Source organism: Lissotriton helveticus, chromosome 6, assembly GCF_964261635.1.
Source record: "Lissotriton helveticus chromosome 6, aLisHel1.1, whole genome shotgun sequence".
Taxonomy (NCBI): domain Eukaryota; kingdom Metazoa; phylum Chordata; class Amphibia; order Caudata; family Salamandridae; genus Lissotriton; species Lissotriton helveticus.
This window is the reverse complement of record NC_136067.1, coordinates 388,554,488-388,560,281: the sequence shown is the minus strand read 5'-3', so window position 1 is coordinate 388,560,281 and position 5,794 is coordinate 388,554,488.

Below are 5,794 nucleotides of genomic sequence, written 5' to 3'. Positions count from 1 at the left end.
GAGCAGCCCCTGAAAATTTGGGGGGGTTTCGTCAAGGGGGGGCTGAGAAAAAAGGGGGGTCCCAAAACACATTTTTCCCATTCATTTTTCCATAGGGCGGTTGGCCTCACTTTTAGCCCGAACGGCTGAATGGATTTGCACGAAACTTGGCAAAATTGTAGGGACTGGTAGCCCGATGTGCCTTTGCTAGGTCTCAATATATGTGCTCCAGTGGATTTTGATAAATTAACGTTAAAAAAATATATATATATCTGTAACAGCGCTCCGGGTAGCGCTCCGGTTCACGTACTTGACGCGTAACGGAACTTCGCGAAGCGAAGCTGATTGGCTCTCCGGTGTCTGTCAACATTCTAAACAGTCCGGAGCGGCCGCCATCTTGTATCTCGGTAGGATCGAGAGACAAGAGGAGGCCAAAACAAAGGGGGAAATGACCATAAGGGGGCATAGTAGATCCTCCCTCACCCTCTAGGTTTGATGTGGAGGCTTTAAAAGGGCCCCGCGGGGCAAAAAAACCCCCCAAAAAAAACATTTTTTTTGCGTGGGGAGCGCCCGGTACGCTTTTGTGCAATGGGCGGTGGTAATCTAAATGATGAGGGGGGGGGGGCAGCGTTCAAAGCACATCAGCGTGCATAAACACGAAAATGTTTTTATCTACCACGTACTTGACTTATCTCTCTGAGATGCATTCCCTTGTGTCTCGGCAATGGTAGTCTGTTCATTACATAGATCGCTCGGGGGCGGTAGTACAGACCGCGCGTAGGAAAGGGTCAAAAGCCAGGGGTATAGGAGTATGTAACAAGCGAGCCATTTAATTGAAAAAACTAAACGTGACAAATGGTTGCAGGATCAGTGAAGGTTGATTTTATAATTGAAAGTATAACAGGATCAGTTACAATAAAATCGTCCATACGCACACCATGGGCGAGTATCATGGGTAACATTACTTCGGCGCTTTAATAATACAATAATCAATAATGAAAAATCGACATCAATAGGGTTGTCCGTATGCCCAGTCAGTACCCTTCCCCGCACGCCATGTGCACAAAGACCGCATACATCCCCCATAACGTCAAGGCTAAGTAACTAGAACGTCATAAGGAGTTGCAAGTTGCTCCCATACTGGCGCCATTTTGGTCAAGGCCAGGCAGGTCCAGAGTATAGTTCAATGTCTCCAATAAGTAGCGGCAGGACCAGAATCCCTTTCGGCAGTTCAAAAAGTTCGTTAGCGCCAACAGAAAGAACAGGCAGCATGAACCATGACTCAAAGGCGAGGGAGGCAAAATCTTCCCTACCGGGTCACGCTGAGGTCCCACCGGAGCTGATCAAGTTGGCAGTCTACAGTGTCTCTTAGTAATTCGGACAAAAACTGGCGTCAGCATGAGAGCACTACCATCCTGTGACAATGTTGTGGCCACTTCCGGAGAGCGGGACAGCAGGCGTATCCCTCCGCCGATGCACTGAATCTGCCTCCCTCACGGCACCAGATGTGGATAAGGCGGCGGACACCCGTGGCAGCGGTATATCCATGGGGGATAGTCGAGCAACAGTGGCGGTTGCCCCCATCGGAAGCCCGCGGGAGTCGAGGGCCAACGACTCTCGTAGAACCTTTAAAACTGAGAGGACGTCTTCAAGAGTGGGGCTCATGTCCGAGCAGGCAAGCAGAATGAAATGCTTTGCATTTGTAGACTTCAGTTCGGCGAAGACCCAGCAGAATGTTATAAGTAAATGTCATGGCACGAAGTTCAGTGGGCGGTTTGTCATTGTGAAAGCTTCAATTAAGTTGAATGGCTGCAAGAGCCCCGATTACACCAGCAGCCCTGTTAATATGCCGATCTTGGGAAAAGTTCCTCTGTTGGATTGCAATGGCTGCAGTGATGGTCTTGGGAAACTGCTTCCGAAAACTCTAAAGGCCACGAAAGCTTGCTATGCTGTTCCTTTGGAAATGCGGTGCTGGGTGATGAAAGTTATTGAAGAGTTGGCAGTGGTGTTTTTTGTGGATTTTGGACGCTCTGCCACAGTCCATTCGAGTTCCAGGGTAGACCAGAGTCGTTCTAGTGGACCAGGCCCAAATCCGGGGAGTCGGCCGCCATTTTGAGCGTTCCGCAGCAACTGCCGCTCTTCACCCTGGCCACCGGAGCGGGTCCCCGGCCATCCAACCGAGTGGAACGCCAATGGCAGTCATGGTGCAGCTGACCGGGGAGTGAAACGCTAAGGCTCGCCCTGCTGCAGCTGACCACGGGGACGGGCCTTTGCGCGTGGTGTCGCCCCCAGCTATTTGCACAACGGTCCTCCACCCCTAGGCCGCCACCTATGCTACCTCGACAGGAACAGCGTCATGCATTTGGTTCGATGTTGCAGCAGGCTGCCATGTAAATAGTTATTTAATAAAAAGTTTTACTGTGTTACTTTGCTGGTGTGTTGTATATATTTATAATATTTGCATAGGGTTTGTCGTTATTTTGGGCGGGGTGGGCGGCGGAGCCGAGCTAACTTCTCTTATTTAGTCAGCACATAAATTGACTTACTGGTGCGCATTATTTTGGGTGTACATTTGGGATATCGGCTGGGGTCGGGTTCGTCGTACTGAAATAACCCTTCAAGTTTCTGGTGTAGGCTACTCTCCCATTCACTAGCTCCAGAGAGAGTCGTTCCTAAGTAAGGAAAGTGCTATATTGTTTTTCGTCCTTCACATGCGGATACCATGTTCGGGCTTATTTTTCTCATTCCATTAACCGTTCGATCACCGCCTCAGTCATACAAAAAGCATTCTTTTATTGACCCAGTCGTGCGCCACACATACTCATTCAAACCGTACAAATCAGGGCCCATGCGCACATTCATACCATACAATCTTTCACGCTCCCAGTGATGGTCTGCACTCCATGCAATATCTCACAGCGCTTGTCTATGTCTTTCCCTACATGGAGCACGGTGCGGTCCATGTCCACTCCATTCTTCAGTCGGAACTCCGATGTAACCTACAGAGGAGAAAAGAAAGGGGAGGGGATACAGCATCCAGAGCATGTCAGCGCGCGCAAACACGAAAAAGCTTCTACTTATCATGTATCAGACTAGCTGCAGGAACGTGTGATACAACAGATCTTGGCTATCCCTTTCGCATTATTTTTCTGTGTAACATATCCTCCCCTTCTTATGATGCAAAAAAAATTTTCATTTTGTTTGTCTCTAAATTCGAGTTCCCTCTTCGTGTATTTGTTTCTCAATTAGTCGTATTTTATGGGACAAAATACCACACCTTACATTCGGCAGATACCTTAAGCTACGGTCGACCATTTTCTAACAATTCTGGAAAAAGGGCAGGTGTGACGGATACAAATTTCAATCAATCCAAAATTCAGGCAAAGGGTCTGCATTATCTGTTTTCTATTGTTTGAGAATAACAGCCATTATTCAAAAACCCAACCAACCTAGACGATTGTTATGACGCTGATTCCATACTTCCTTCGAAAACTGTTTATTGCAAAAATGTGAGTATACAAATACGGGCCTACAACCACGTGGGCCGGCCACGGAGGAAACTGGAATCGTATATGATGAGGGAACATTTACACTGTAGAAAAACGTAACGGGCGGGCCATTAGGTTGCAGGAATTAAGGTGTCTAACAGTTGCGGAATCGGTGGACGTTAATTTTATAATCAAAGTATGACAGGACCAGTTACAATGAAATTATCTAGATATACATTTCCGGGCAAGTACCATGAGTAACGTTAATTCGAATTTTTAATAGTACAGTAATCAATAATACATCAGAACTTAATATCAATATGGATGTCCAAATGTTCAATCAGTACCCGTCCCCGCCCGCCATGTGCTCCAAAACTGCATACATATCTCGTGATATCAAGGCTGAGCAACCAGTACACATCAAGGAGTTGCCAACATGTGGGATACATATTATCCAAATAGAAGCAGTCACCTCGAGAATGTTTGTCTGTATGAGGTTCTACAAAATTACATATTCAAGAGGAACATCAAAGAAGATATTGATAAAGGAGTGTATGCTGTAATTGGAAGTGAGGGATGTCTGGTCATTTTGGGCGAGGCCGGGCAGGTCCAGAATATAGTCAAAATGTCTCCACCAAGCAGCGGTCGGACCAGAACCCCTTTGAGTAGTCCAAAAAGTTCCGTTAAATGACAACAGAAGGGACAGGCAACAAGAACCATCAGTCAAAGAGGGGAGGGCAAGTTCTTCCCTACCGGGTCACGTTGGGGCTCCACCGGAACTGATTGAATTGGTAGTCTACAGTGTTTCTGGATGTTTCAGACTGAAGCTGGCGTCAGCATGAGAGCACCACCATTCCGTGGCTACGTCGTGGCTATTCCGCGAGCAATCATGGCAGTCGCTCCCCACCGGAAGCCTGCGGGAGTCGGGGGCCCCGGTGACTCTTGTAGAATCTTCAAGGCTGAGGGGACGCTTTCGGGAATGGGGCCCATGCCCTAGCAGTCAAGCGTCCGAGTTCCAGGGTTGCCCAGAGCCATCCTTGCAGGCCAGGCCCAAGTCTGTGGAGTCGACCGCCATTTCGTGAGCTCCGTGGCAGCCGCCTGTCGCTGTACCGCAAGAGTGGGTGCAATTCAGCCGGATGGCGGGTGAGACGCTGTAGCCGCAAGAGCAGGCGAAACTCAACCGGCCGAGTGAGGCACTGTGCCGCAAGAGCGGGCGTAACTCAGATGGCTGAGCGAGGCACTGTGCCGCAAGAGTGGGCGTAACTCAGCTGGCCGAGCGAGGCACTGTGCCGCAAGAGCGGGCGTAACTCAGGTGGCCGAGTGAGGCACTGTGCCGCAAGAGCGGGCGTAACTCAGCTGGCCGAGCGAGGCACTGTGCCGCAAGAGTGGGCGTAACTCAGCTGGCCGAGCGAGGCACTGTGCCGCAAGAGCGGGCGTAACTCAGGTGGCCGAGAGAGGCACTGTGCCGCAAGAGCGGGCGTAACTCAGCTGGCCGAGCGAGGCACTGTGCCGCAAGAGTGGGCGTAACTCAGCTGGCCGAGCGAGGCACTGTGCCGCAAGAGTGGGCGTAACTCAGCTGGCCGAGCGAGGCACTGTGCCGCAAGAGCGGGCGTAACTCAGCTGGCCGAGCGACGCACCGTGCCGCAAGAGTGGGCGTAACTCAGCTGGCCGAGCGAGGCACTGTGCCGCAAGAGTGGGCGTAACTCAGGTGGCCGAGCGAGGCACTGTGCCGCAAGAGCGGGCGTAACTCAGCTGGCCGAGCGAGGCACTGTGCCGCAAGAGTGGGCGTAACTCAGCTGGCCGAGCGAGGCACTGTGCCGCAAGAGTGGGCGTAACTCAGCTGGCCGAGCGAGGCACTGTGCCGCAAGAGTGGGCGTAACTCAGGTGGCCGAGCGAGGCACTGTAGGTCTTCCTCTCACAAAGATGAAAGTCAGAGTGAGGAAACAAGGAGGGGTTTTCATCATTTGGGACAAAAAATAGTTCTAAACCAATGAAAAGTGTCATTTTTAGGTCACATGACCTAGCCTTACATCATTAGGAAACCAAAAGTGAAATGAACCAATGAAAATTTTTATTAACAAGTCACATGGCCTGTTATGCTTACGTTACGCGCTCCGCGCCGCGCCCCGGATCGCTTCCGGGAAGCTGCGCTTCGCGCCTCGATTCGCGCATCGGGTGCGGTAACGCGGCGCGTTATATGACGCATTACGCGACAACGCGATACTACAGTGTTTCTGGATGTTTCAGACTGAAGCTGGCGTCAGCATGAGAGCACCCCGTGGCTACGTCGTGGCCATTCCGTGAGCAATCATGGCAGTCGCTCCCCA